Below are 14,958 nucleotides of genomic sequence, written 5' to 3' on the forward strand. Positions count from 1 at the left end.
CTTCAACTCTTACAGGAATCAAAACCGCGCGCACGACACACCATGTGTAGGAAATCGATCGAACGGATGTAGTTTGTGCAGCGACTATCGACCAAAACAACGAGGATGTAAGAAGAAGAAGAAGAAGAAGTTGGTATTAGAATATGCCACAGTCTTAGGCTCTTCGTTGGTATTTGTAATGTCCAAAGAGACACATGTTATATCATTCTAGTCATAGATTTCTTCTCTTTGAGATTTGACCAGAGCCCATTCGCATGCGACGGTTAATCCAAGACAATATGCCAAAACGGAAGAAATTGCATGATAACTTCGAACGCCTTGAGAAATCGAATTTCCTAATGTTCTCTAGGGAAAGAATTGGGAAAGAATATAAAACTACATATGACTTGATAAAAATAAGACTTTGTCGCGGCCTGACTTGTCGCTGCTTTCAAGTGATGTTATCCGGCCGGCTCCCGCGCTTTCCACGAAAAAGGGAAGAAGAAAAAAGAAATTAAAAGAAAAAAAGGTCTTGTAGATTTGCCCAGGCGTCAACCTTGTTTGCCTACCCCTTCAGTAAATTTCATGTGCTTCGATTAATCGTCTTCCTTTTTCTATTCCCAAATCTTTTTCGTCTTATAGTGAAAGTGAAGTCTGCTAGCATGGCGACGAAATTGCCTCGCAAAGCATGTGAATAGAAGTGTGGGGGAAAAAAAACAACCATGCGGACCAAATTTGTGCCGACTGTTGATCACATATCTTCAAAAATGGGCTCACTTAATTAATTGTTGAGATGATATCAATCCATATGATCTATGCAATAGCTTTTTCGAAGTGTGGGGATCAAAAGGGCTAGGGAAGCTATTTCTTGTTGTTTTCAGCTCTCTCGAGAAGTTATTTGTTGAGGTAATATCTGTTAAATTATGTCTCAAATTTGAGTTTGTGTATGAAACCCAACCCATTTGTAAGATGTAGAGCGGTCCATATTAGATAAGGCGTAAAGCAAAGTCTGAATTGGATTTCGATTTGATGCTGCCTTCTTCGTATTATAATCTAGGATTACAAATTGTTTTGGTAGTGGGATATTTAAATCAAGATTCAGCGTCAACAAGATAATCTCCAGGTTTGATCATAAAGTGAATTAAATTAAGAAAGGTTGTTGTCGACTTGACTTTTGGGGCATGAGGGTTTGACAGTGAAAAGATCCCTATCATTCAACATAAGATTGGTGATGTATCTAAACTAGAGATCCGATACTTACGAGGTTGGAACCGAAGAACATTTGAATCAAGATTACTTTGCTTTACGACTCTTTCAAAATGATGTCCGCCGTCTCTGTCTACTAGAAACGAATGCTTCCAAGTCTCGACCCTTCCTCCTCGTCTGATCACGCGCGACTCCCGGCCGGTAATGACCATTTATTCCCTTCGTGTTGTTTTTTTTTTTTTTTTTTTGGTTTTTTTCCACGGAGAAGTTTACTTGAACAATCCGATTGGACCAAAGGGGCAGAGCGCGTCGGCTTTAGACTAAGAAGAGGCAGATAATTACAATTTGATTTTTCTGCAAAAAATTCAAATATTATCAGAATTTTTTTAGATGCGACGAAAGACAAAGAGCATGCAATCCTCCAATATGGAGGTGATCATCGGGCTTGATGTTCTCAAGATCGACAAACCTACCCTACCATCCTTATGATCATGATTCATATCTGCACTTGGAAAATGAAAATCTCTAATCTTATGGATTGCGTATATGATGTGACTTTTTTAAAATTTTCAACATTCCTATTGACATGAAATTAAAGGAATAAGAAGCATGATCTTAAATGACATAATTGTGAAAGGCAAAATAACACAAATGATCTTTAAATTTTAATTCAATATATAATGTGGTTCTTGGATGCAGGAGGGATGCCCGGGTTGCAAGCGGGTTATGAAAAACATGAAAAACAACAAACCGGTACAAAGTAATTTTTTTAAAATTAAAAATAAAAAATTGTAAGCCAAGTCTATTTTAGAATCTACAATATTTTATAAAATCAGTTTATGTAAACTAATATCAAAAGAGCCATGGGTGCTTACACATTCAATGATTATGATAGTGTTGGTCTACATAAACTGAATCTAGGTAACAGCCTCTCAAGAAAGTTGAAAGAAGTAACGAATAGCTTCTTTAGCCCGTTTGATTGCCACACACCGAAAAAGTCATGCATAGACCGAAGAACTTCTAGAGAGAGTTGAAAAAAATATCAAATAGCTTCCCTAGCCCTTTCAATTCCCACACTTTGAAAAAGAGAACAACAAAAATAAATGAGGAACAATAAAAAGACACAAGAATTTTACATGATTCGATTCGAATATTAGTACCTATTCTAAGAAGAGAGCCAATAACAAATAATCTACTATAATTAGTCAAACTTATAATCACTGACACACTTAATTACACGTCTAAATTACATCCCAACCTTTCACTTATAAATAAAAATGTTGGGATAAGGACAGTAAAAGTATCATAATTTTTATATAGAGCTCAATTAAGTATTATACTTTCTTTTGCTCACTTAAGTACCTCATCAGAGTAAAATTAATAATTTGAAGTGCCATTCCTGACAAATTGTCCTACATGAATTTTCATATTATATTTCCATTTCAACGTGGATTTTTTTTTTTTTTTTAAATATTAATTGTCCATGTTAGTGTTGATGATGCCATATAGGATGACTAGCGTCCATGTTAGATTTTCTGGTGAGGCAATTCACTGATGGCACTTAAGTGATTAATGTTTCAAATTTATAGTACTCAAGTAAACGAAAAAAGATATGACATTTAAGTGAACGTCATACAAAAGTAATGATACTCCTAATGTACTTAGTCTTGCACGGTTGCATGATTTGCCCATGTAAAAGGTGGGATATAAGCACACACAAGAGAGAAGGTCATCTAAAACACATACAATGTGCACTCAAAAGATAGGAAAATGATCTCAATAAACTTTGAAGCTATTGCTCATTTGCCAATCTAGTCATGAGCATTTTAATAGTGCCAGTTGAATTATGAACATTTTTATCTTTTGCTAATTGAGTCTATTCGGTTTACTCTGGCTAGAAATCGCTAACATAGATGTTGGGTATCCTTCATGACAAGTCTGATGTTAACGTGGATAATTTTAAAAAATATATATATTTTATTTTATTTTATTTACTTCTATTTCCTTCTTTTTTTTTTACTATGGCCAGCCATAGTAATATATAGTCAAAGATAATGTAAAATATCTCTATAAGTTCCTCATAATATGTCATGAAGGATACCCAACATTCAATGCTAACGTGGATTATTTTTTTTTTTACGACTTGGCCCATGATCGATTTTATAGAGATATATTACGTCATCTTTGACTATATATTGCTCTATAATGTGATGACACCGGTTCATAGTGACGCGTGATGCGCTTCCCGTTGACTATTAATTCTCCTAGAGCTAGGCGTTCGACGAGTCAATGAACGAAAATTGTTCGGATATAGGGTATATGCGCTTTCTCCTTAATTTACGAGAATTTGAAACTCATACGATTTTTATATGGTACACGGCTTATGTCCTACTTTTTCTTTCTGTATAAATCATCTTTGTTATGGTTTACCGGAAATTTTTTAAATTTGAAAAATCGACGGATCTAGATGATCATGCTTTTCGTTTCTGCAATACAACAAAAGTAGCCTTGTCGATGTCTTCACTGTCGCCGCAAGTACTTCATTTTTTTTTTATTTTTTTATTTCACATTCCAATTTTCTTCGTCTTTTGCATTTGTCACTCTCGGCACTTCTGTTTGCGCGTAATCAATTGTTTGAATATACCTCACTCTACAAATTGTTCACGGCACGGAAAATTATAAGACAAGGGACAGCAGTTTGGCGACAAGTTCTTTTTAGGTTTGACTTGAATAGTCGATTCATTCTAGAAAGCTTAACCCGCCGTGGCCGGAGAGCCCAGTGTTTGACTTGAATCTTCCTCCCCCGATTCTGTAAATTCTGGGATGACCTGTTCAGGGTAAAGCAGTTTAAAGACCTGCTCAGGTCTAGCCCACTGGTAATACCTAACTTGTTTTTCTCTCACCGTGTTGACTGTTCACATATATTTGAGCGAGCAATGTACGCCATTGGATTATGGGTATCCCATCATACTACCTTTACGTAAGAGAGAGAGAGAGAGTGAGAGAGATATTAAAACTAGTCATTTAATTAATAAGTAATGAAAGCTAGTTCACTAATCAACATTCTTTTGAGCGGAAAAATACTAAAAAAATTGCAAACCCTATTGTAGTTTTGTCAATTTAATCATAAATATTTTAATAATGTCAATTGAGTTATAAACATTTTAAAGTTTTGTCAATTGAGTCTATGCAATTAATTTTGGCGAGACATCACTAACGTGGACACCGACCATTCTACGTGACACAGTCGGTACTAATATATTTATTTGTTTATATTTTTATTATTTTTCTCTTCTCTTTTTGATGCGGCTAAGCTAAGGTCTAGTGACCCTAGCTAGCCATAGTAGGAAAAAAAAATTAAAAAATTATCCACATTAACGTCAGACATATCACATAAGATACCCGACATCCATGTTTGTGATGTTTGGCCAAAATTAACTGAATGGATTTAATTAACAAAATATGAAAATATTGAAAATTCAATTGACACTATTAAAATGCCCATGACTAGATTGGCAAATGAGCAATAGCTTTAAATATTATTTTGATAATTTTCTCATCTTTTGAGTGCACATTGTATGTGTTTGTAGATGACTTTCTCTCTTGTGCATGCTTATATCCCACCTTTTACATGGGCAAATCATGCAACCGTGCAAAAGTAAGGGCATTAGGAGTGTCATAACTTTTGTATGATGTTCACTTAAGTGTCATGACTTTTTTTTTCCTCATTTGAGTACCAAATTTGAAAATAGATCACTTAAATGCCATCGGTGAATTGCCTTGCCAGATAATCATCCCATGTGGCATCATCAGCGCTAACACAGACAATCAATAAAAAAAATTCAAAAAAATCCACATCAAAATAGAAATATAAAAAAAAAACTTCACATAGGACAATTTGTTAGGAATGCCTCTCAAATGATTGATTTTACTCTGATGTGGTACTCAAGTAAGCAAAAATAAACTAAAAATTATAATACTTAAATGAGCTCTATACAAAAGTTATGACACTTTTCCTATCCTTATCCCAATATTTTTTTTTATGAGTGAAAAGGTTGGGATGTAATTTAGATGTGTAAAATACTTCAACATGCGAGTGATTATAAATGTAACTAATTATAGTAGATTATTTGTTGTTGGCTCTCTCCTTAAAATATGTACCAATTTTTTAATCGAATCATGTAAAATTTGTGTCTTTTTATTGTTCCTTGTTTATTTTTGTCATTCTCTTTTTCAAAGTGTGGGAATTGAAAGGACTAGGGAAGCTATTTTATGTTTTTTTTTTTTTTCCACGCTCTCTAGAAGTTATTCATTGAGATGACTTTTTCGATGTGTGGCAGTCGAAAGGACTAAAGAAGCTATTCATTACTTTTTTTCAACTTTCTCGAGAGGTTGTTACATAGATTCAGTTTATGTAGACTAACACTATCATAACTATTGAATGTGTAAGCGCCTGTGGCTCTTTTGATATTAGTTTGAGCTTGTGGCTCTTTTGATATTAGTTTACATAAACCAATTTTATAAAATATTGTAGATGCTAAAATAGACTTGGCTTACATTCTTTTTTTTTTTTTTAATTTTAAAAAATTATTTTGTATTGGTTTGTTATTTTCATGATATGAACCCAAGTTTATAAGATGAATGATGAGAATGTGAGGCGGCTTTACGTGGAAAGATCAAACAATCGCTACGACTTGGCCCATGATCGATTTCATGGAGATATATTACGTCATCTTTGACTATATATTGCTCTATAATGTAATGATACCGCTTCATAGTGACGCGTGATGCGCTTCGCGTTGACTACTAATTCTCCTAGAACTAGGCGTTCGACCAGCAATGATATGGGGTATATATGCTTTCTCCTTAATTTACGAGAATTTGAAACTCATATGATTTTTATATGGTACACGGCTTATGTCCTACTTTTTCTTTCTGTATAAATCATCTTCGTTACGGTTTACCAAAAATTTTAAATTTGAAAAATCGACCGATCTAGCTCATTATACTTTTCGTTTCTGCAATACAACAAAAAGAGCTTTGTCGATGTCTTCACCGTCGCCGCATGTACTTCCTTTTTTCTTTATTTCACATCCCAATTTTCCTCGTCTTTTGCATTTGTCACTCTTGGCAACTCTTTTTGCGCGTAATCAATTGTTTGAAAATATCTCACTCTACAAATTGTTCACGTCATGGAAAATTATAAGACAAGGGACAGCAGATTGGCGACAAGTTCTTTTTTTGTTCGACTTGAATCGTCGATTCATTATAGAGAGCTTAACCCGCCCACTATTGATTACCTAACTTGTTTTTCTCTTACCGCGTTGAGTGTTCACATATATTCAAGCAAGCTATGTACACCATTGAATTATGGGTATCCCATCATACTACCTTTAAGTATATGAGAGAGAGAGAGATTAAAACTAGTCATTAATTAATAACTAATGAAAGCTAGTTCACTAATTAACATTCTTTTGAGGGGAAAATTACTAAAAAAAATATTAAACTTATTGTACTTTTTTCAATTCATATAACATCCAGATTTTCGGAGATGTGTCGATTATAGGTTTTTGAAATGATGGTACTTGACCCGTGTATTAGCCAAGGCATTTTGTGCGCTGATTGGGATGAGATGTGGTTATGGTTCTCGGTTCCCAATGCCTAATGAATGTGTAAAATTAGACACAACTAGTGTCGTTTTCCCATAATTAGCCGCCCCCTCTCTTCCCTCTCTCCTCTTTTTCCTTCGCCACTTGGCAAAGTGGTCGTGCCAATTACCCTTTAACTCACGCCACTTGGCGCCACCCTGCCCCATGCAACCAATAAGGCTTCATGCAAGAAGTCTTGAAGGGGAATAACAGCCATGATTTTCTCTCTCTTCTCTCATTTCTCTCTCTCCGCCTTCCTCTCCCTCTCACGTCTCTCTCTCGCCGACCACTCTCTCTCCATCCCGACCCCTCATTGTTTCGTTTTCTTGACTTTCACTCACAAGATCGAGGGGATCACGCCTTTTGGAGTCGCGTCCAGCAAAAGCGAGGGATTAGACCTCGTGTTGCGGCAAAACTAGGTTTGGATAGGTCGTTGAGGCAAGTGAAATCCCGATTCTCTATGCTATGTTGATTTACTCGTCATACAGATCAGTTAATTTGTCTTTGATGTGCTGTGATGTTTGGCTTGTGTTGCTCTACTTTGGTCTATGTGATTTTGGGTCAGATTTTTGTTGTTACCATGGGTCGGATGAGATTCTTATGTCATGCAATGTGCCGTGAGGTGTCGAGGAATCATTAGGATTATAATTTGATTGTCTTGAGCTGAACTGTGGTTTGCATGTCGCATTGATGATCTGGTTGAGGTTCGGTATGGCTCGATAGAGATTAATGGGGTGGTTTGTGGAGTCCGGTTGAGGTTCGGTGGCGCTGAGGTGGAGACAGTTTGGTTGTGAGGTTTCTCGTGATGTGGTTGTCCGAGTTTGAGTCGTTCTAGTGGATGGGTCCTCATTGATGGTTTGGCTAGAGCTAGAAGAGTCGAGTCGTTGATCCCATGAATGGTTTGATTAGTTGGTCTCAAGTCTTTGACGGCATGATAGTTTCTATTAGTTTTAATTTGTGTCGAGTCTTCGAGGCATGTTTCTACTTGTGATAGTAGATGTCGAGTTCTTGGATGGATGATAGAAAAGGTCCCTGTGAATGGGTGTCCTGTTTTGGTTGTTCATGCTTAAGCCAAGATGATTGTGCATCAATTTGCATGCCTAAGATGTTGTGTGATTGTGGCATCCGCATTTTGCCGACCTCAGAAAAAGTGACGATACGTCGCGGATTGACGAAATTGTTATTGGCCTTCGTCATCGACACCGATTTGGACCCCGTCGTATCATCGTCATCATCGGCACCGCATTTGACCACTGTTTCATTGCCACCCAACATCCCGAAACATCTAACATATTTTCCTATGAGACCACAGGAGTACTCATGCGCAGCCATGCACGAAGGACCAATTAGCCATGCCAAATTTCCCTTCTTCATGCGGCAATTGAAAACCGCGTTTATAGGAGTCAACCCAAGACGCCCATTAGTATAAAACCCACGATGAATGGATTCCTTCACGCTGCTCGAAGACTTTAGATTCGTTGGGCCATGCACACGTAATGGTGGTGGTCAATTGAGAGGGGAATGGTTGACCAAGAGAAAGCCAATGGTGGCCACGTTGCTCCTCCGTTGTCGACCAGCAAATGAAGACTTGGAAAAAAATAAAAGAAAATGTTGTGGCCACGTCCTTGCATGGGAACGCAAGGTGGCGTGCGTCCAAGAGGAAGCTCGGCTGGTGGACACGCATGGTACACCTGCCCATCGTTGCCGCAGCCACCGAGGATCTACCTTTGTTGACTCATAAAGTCAACCAACGGAGGAAACAGAATGCTCGTGAATGTGAGCAAGAGAGAGAAGGAACCGAGCAGAAAAATTAAAAAGAGAGTGAGTGCAGCGAGTGAGTGAGGGAAATTCGTGAGCGAGCAGCAAGCAAAAATTTAGGCACTGCTGCTGTCGACGTCGCTGACGTCGCTTGCGTTTGCCGTCGTTGAGCCGTGCCCGTGACCCGCGAGCTTTCTGTTTTTGCTTGCCGTTGAGCCGTAGGACTTGAGGGTAGGACTTGAGGCAAGTGAAAGTCTACTAACCTATATAATGCAATGATGTTATTGTCTGATGTAGTGCAATAGACTCGAAAATATGGGTTTTGGAGTTTGGATGCTGAATTTTGGGTGATTGAGGTAGATTGAAATCATGAAATTGAGGAAATGTTTTGATTTTCTCTATGCATTTTCAGTTCTGTTGAACTATAATCGAAGGACCAATCTGTAGTGGATTTTTGAAGTGAGATAGTCATGGCATAGGCACGGGATCCTATTGAATCCGCACTGTCTAAAATAAGTCGTGTGTATAACTCAGCAATTTTGTACATTTTCTAGGGACAGTTCTAGTGCAATTTTGTCCCAACTTCTTCATGAATGTCGTGAAGGATTGTTTAAACTATAACATATATTTTTGGTCAGATTTTTCGAAATCCATATAGTGGCATAAATTTCTTTTAATGTACTGTACTTTTCTGCTCGAGTGTAAATTCTGGTTGATGGAATAAATTTGAGACTGAGTTGTGTGATTTACTACTCTCTATACATGAATAATTTGGCTTAGTGTTCTTCATGAAATTCTTTCCTTTAGATCTTATTTATAACATATCAAAAATTTAGAATTTTCTGAGTTCGTTTATGGGCTATTCCAAAATTTTACTAAAACTGTGCATTCTGGTTTTGAATTGTCTTTATTCCGAATTTGCTCGGTGAATGCATCTTGAGTTGTTATTTGACATGATGGTTTTTGACATTTGGCATATCATTCAACACCGAAGATTTCAATGAAAACTCATGAGACTTCCAATGTCACTGTATTGAAAATGTTTTTGGTTTTGAAATAAATTAAGATGTTAATGTTGCCGTTGGACCTCGGGTCAACGATGCCCGGGAGTCGGGAGGTCCATAGGATCACGGTGGCGATGCCTTTGGATGCCTGGGTCCATAGTACCCCATAGGTTTTCTCCGAGAGTGTCGGGATGCCCGGTGGTACGTCGGTACATAATTCCAGAGGGTAGGGGTAACCATTTTCATGGCGCGTCTCGGAGATTTCTCGTGATGCCAAGTGGGATGCGAAATGCCCGGAGGTATAACGGAACACGCTTTGGATGCTCGGTGGCCTAGTGGTTGAATGCCGGAGGCTTTCACGACGCCATGTTGGGTGCGAATGCTCGAAGGGACGCAAACATTGGTCCTATGGGAGGTAAAACTTTTTGAATATTAAAACCGATGGCTCTTTTAATGTGTGTGGTCTGGTTATAGGGCTAAATTGTATGGTATGGAATGGAACGTATCATAACAATTTGATTCTATAATCACGACCCGTGTGACTGAAAACGGTGCATCTTGGTTTCGAAACTGCACTTGCCATTGCATTAAAGAGCTTTATAGATTTGATGCATACTCATTTCTTTGATCACATGTTTTGTTTATCTTGCATGAAACTAGATAGTAATGGTTCTGCACAATATAGTTTAGTGGATCTTTCGCTGTTGGGTGGTTGTATTCACTCCTTTGTGGGGGCTAACATTTCAGATTAGAAGAGATGCCTCTGCTGCTTGTAACTCCCGGCTTATTCTATGGATTTCCGATCGACCTACAATGGGAACGGTCGGAGTACCAACACCCCAAGGTGCATGGGTTGTCATTCGAACGAGTGAGAGTTGTTTTGGTGTTTGATGTTGGTCTCTCCGCTGGCCCCATTCTTCAGGAGTTTATCGCCATTTTTGTCCGCTAAGATGGACACTCGCTGGGGCTGCTGCCACCGCCGCTAGCTAATGGACCGGATGGGTGGGTGTGACCGAGAGTTAAGGTCAGTAGAACAAGCATTTTTGGACGCCGACACTGACTGATGGACTTATGTACATAACTGTTGGAATAGTCGGATGTCTTTTGAAAGTAGCCGAGTATAGAAAATCTTGGCATTTTGATGTACCGACTAAAGATGTCCATCTGGTTTATGAAAACCTTGACATTTTGCTAGGCATTAGCTCACTTTTGTTGGTGTACACATTTTTCATATCCATAGCCATGACTACAATTTCTACTATCCCAGTTTTCTGCTATGGCGCTGCAGTAGTTCTAGAGGGGCAACTTTACAAGTTTACCGTTCCATATTTTCCTTTCGTGACTTTCATACGCTACACATCCACACTCTAGATAGATGCAAGTCCACCGACCGTCCATATTACCTACCGCTTTCTGGCACTCTACGACAACATCGGAAGATATTTGAGTGGTCCTCTACCATTCCCAGGGGAGAGCAGTGGTAGCGATGACGAAGACGGTGCCGATGGGGAGATGAATGGTGGTAGGGATCCATTTTTAAGACACGATTTTGGCACTTTTTGAGATCAAACTGTGTTGAGCGGGTGTTAGGTTGTGGATAGTTTGAGGGCGTAGATGAAGGCTAAGTGGATAGTCTATGGGTGTAGTATATCTTTTTGACCTCCCAGTATTGCTCTATTATCACCCATGTCTAAAAATAATACAAGAAATGAAAGATGTTGCTTGTTTTTCTATGGTTGTCCGTCCGTTACTGTTGATGGCTTGCTTGATGCTTAATTTCAACTTCTGCTTATGCTAAAAAGTGAAAGATTAATATCTCGCTTTAGTAAGGTGGAGGATGGAGACATTACATCTTGTCGTGACAAGTCATAAATCTTTTAATTATGTTAATTAATTTCTAAATATTTTCATATTTTGTCAGTTAAGCCTATCCAATCATTTTTTACTAGAAATCACTAACATAGACACCGGTCATTCCATGTGACACAGCCGGATATAGATAATTTATATTTTATTATTTTTATTATTTTTTTCTCATCTTTAAAAAAAAAAAATACGGCCAAGCAAAGGTCGGCTGGCCATAGTAGAAAAAAAGTGAAGACAAAGACAAGAAAATAAAAGAAAAAAATAAGAAAATCAAAAATCAAAAATCAATTTCTTCTTAAATTATCCATGTTAAGGCTAGTCGATTTACGTAGTATGCCTAATGTTTAAGTTAATGATTTATGGTAAAATGACTGGATGAACCAATTAGTAGAAGATGAAAATATTTAAGATTCACTCGGTATAATTAAAAAGTTTGTAACTAAATTGATTAAAATATAATAACTTTGAATATGTTTTTGGTAATTTTCCTTTTGTTTTGTTTTGTTTTTTTGTTGTTTTTTTTTCTAGTGCACATCGTACGTGGTTTGCAGAGGACTTTCTCTCTGTGGCGTGCTTACATCCCACCCTTTACGTGGGCAAACCTTGTAACTTGCATGCATGAAGACCACGTACAAAGCCAGGTTAGGACAGCGTTGGGAACATCATCTCCAATGACTCTAATCAAAAGGATCGCTGCTAAAGAAAAGGACCAACAGAAAGAAATAAAGAGAAAAAATAAAGACGATGTTTTTTCAAGAATTAGTAGCGACAGAAAGAATAAAATGCACGCATTTCTGTTGACGGAATTAAAATAAAAAATAAAAATCAGCAAGGATTATTCCTCATAGCGTTATGTTATCCGCTTACTTTAGAATTAGTAGCAACAGAAAGAAATGAAAAGAAGAATACAAAAAAAGTTAATGAAAAAAAATCTGAGTGACTAGCCTCAGTAAGAATAAAATGCACGCATTTCTGTTGACGAAAAATTAATTAATTAACTGAATTTCTGAGTGCAAATCCAATTCTGCAGTCCAAGTGGAAAGTTTATTTATCCATGTATCTTATCTTATAACGATGTCAAACCCAAGTCGACATAAACATTTTTAGGTACTCTATTTGCTTGAGTATACGTTCTCAGTGCTAGCGTTCACGTTCGAGATTTCACGCCTCACGTCCTATGCATATTGAATAATTGACATACTTCAAATAAGTAAATTAATGAAATGTCACTTGTTCAAATCTCAACTATTGCATAGAAATTACTCTCTAGTAAGGCATATGCACAAGTCAAAAGCTGTGACTTTCCCAGTTCATGAAAATTGCAAGATATCTCATGGCCCTTCAAAAAATCAGGCATCGGTCCTCGTACCCTTGAATTATGAAAAGAAAAAGCATGTAGCGAGTTTTGTATATATATATATATACTTCGACATTGAGATATAGTTTTACTTGTATTAAATATATCTTTTATTTTACTGTTCAAAAGGACATGGAGATACAAGTTGACTAATATATTTCTGAAAACTTAACATGGATATGGTGTGTGAATGAGAGCAATGATGAATTAATATTGGGGAAAAAGTTACTAAAAGCTTCAAATATGCCCATTATGATATATTTACCCTAATTTTTTTTTTTTACACAAAAAATCCCAAACTTGTACATGTATGACATATTTATTTTTTTCAAGGTTTTGTTGATAATGCATTGTTAAAAATCTGCCAACATAGACGCCAAAAAACAAACAATGTTGACATGGCACCACGTGGGTCAAGTGAAATAAAAATGACATTTTGGCTAAAAAAAAATCATCCAACGGAACTTTAATGAGAGTAAATATATCATATAAATAGAAATTTGAATTTATTACAATAAAAGTTTAGAATAAATGTGTTACATATGATACAATATAAAATCTTTGATATCATAAAAGAAAGTTCAGGGTAAATGCATCACAATGGGTATAGTTTTGGGTTTTTTTGTGTCTTTTTCCTTACCTTTTATTAAAAGAGACCGTGAATAATATACATTGTAAATTTTGAATCAAATCCTGTAATTGAAAGGTCATTTGATCCATTATCTTAAAAAGGGAAGTTTTAGCGAGAAGGACGTGAAATAGCATAAAAAAGAAGAAGAAGCTGAAACCAGGGTATAAGGATTTCTAGAATTCACGGTTGTCGAACCATGCAAACATAAAATTTTCATTAAACAATAATTATAACAGGAAAAAGTCACAACCTCAAACTATACGCACTAAGACTCATTTAGCTTAACACTTATTCTTGTAATAGAAAAACCCTCAAATTGTACCTATGTGCATCAAAGTTCTGCTAGATGATTTTTCAACAAAAATAACACCATTAATACAAGTTTGTGCTTTTTATTATGACAAAATTCAATCCTAAATCTTTTAATTTTTACTGATTGAATTCTAAATCTTTTCACTTTTTGCCAATTGAGTCCATCTAGCCAATTTTGGTTGAAATTTACTAACGTGAACGCCAACTATTCTACATGGCACAGCCAACTCGATGTGGACAAAATTTATTATTTTTAAATATTTTTAAAATTTTTAAATTTTTCCCTATTTCTTCTTCCTCTATCAATCACCCAACCTCCAGTGACCAGCTTAAGGCTATGATTAGCAAGGATCAGCCCGTCAGATCTAGCTAGGGGCGACCTCGCCGACTCACACGAGGTCATCCTCGCTAGATCTTGACGAGGGCGACCTCGCATAAGACCAATGAGGCGTCGTCCCTCACCTACTTCAAGTGAGGGCGAGGGGTCGGCTGCAAGTGAGGCTCACCCTCACCAGATCCGACAAGGGTGAGTCTCGCTCAAGACCCATAAGGTTGTCCCTCACCCAGATCTTGACAAGGGTGACCTCACGTGAGGTCGGTGGTGTCGACCGTCACTAGCCTCTAGCAAGGCTCGACCTCATCAAATTTGGTGAGGGCAAGCCTCACCCGAGGCCAACAAGATCGCCCCTCGCCAATTCTCGACGAGGTCGACCAGTCGCAATCACTAGCTAGTTGTTGGAGGCTAGGCAACTAGCAAAGGAAGAAGAGAGAAGGAAAAAAAAAAACTAAAAGATATTTTTTAAAAATTCGAAAAAATATTTTAAAAATAAAAATTATGTCAGCCATGTCATGTAGGATGACTAGCATCCATGTTAGTGAATCTGGCTAAAATTGACCGAATGGACTCAATTAGTAAAAAGTGAAAGTTTATGATTTAATTTGCAAAAGTGCAATAGGTTTAAGGCTTTTGAATAATTTTCCCACAAAAATGTTCAAGGTAAATGTGACTCAGTTTGCATAGTTTAGGATTTTTTTTTCTCTCGCCCAATTATAAATGATAGTGTGCTTTCATCTCCCAGGTATCGACTTAATTTGCCTAGCCCGAAAATATAAATGTGCTTCGACCAGTCTTCCTCCTCACAAATCTTTTTTTTTTTTTTTTTTTGGGGTGGGGTGCGGAAAGTCAAAGTCGAGCCT

The sequence above is a fragment of the Eucalyptus grandis genome, chromosome 9 (genome assembly GCF_016545825.1).
Source record: "Eucalyptus grandis isolate ANBG69807.140 chromosome 9, ASM1654582v1, whole genome shotgun sequence".
Taxonomy (NCBI): Eukaryota; Viridiplantae; Streptophyta; class Magnoliopsida; order Myrtales; family Myrtaceae; genus Eucalyptus; species Eucalyptus grandis.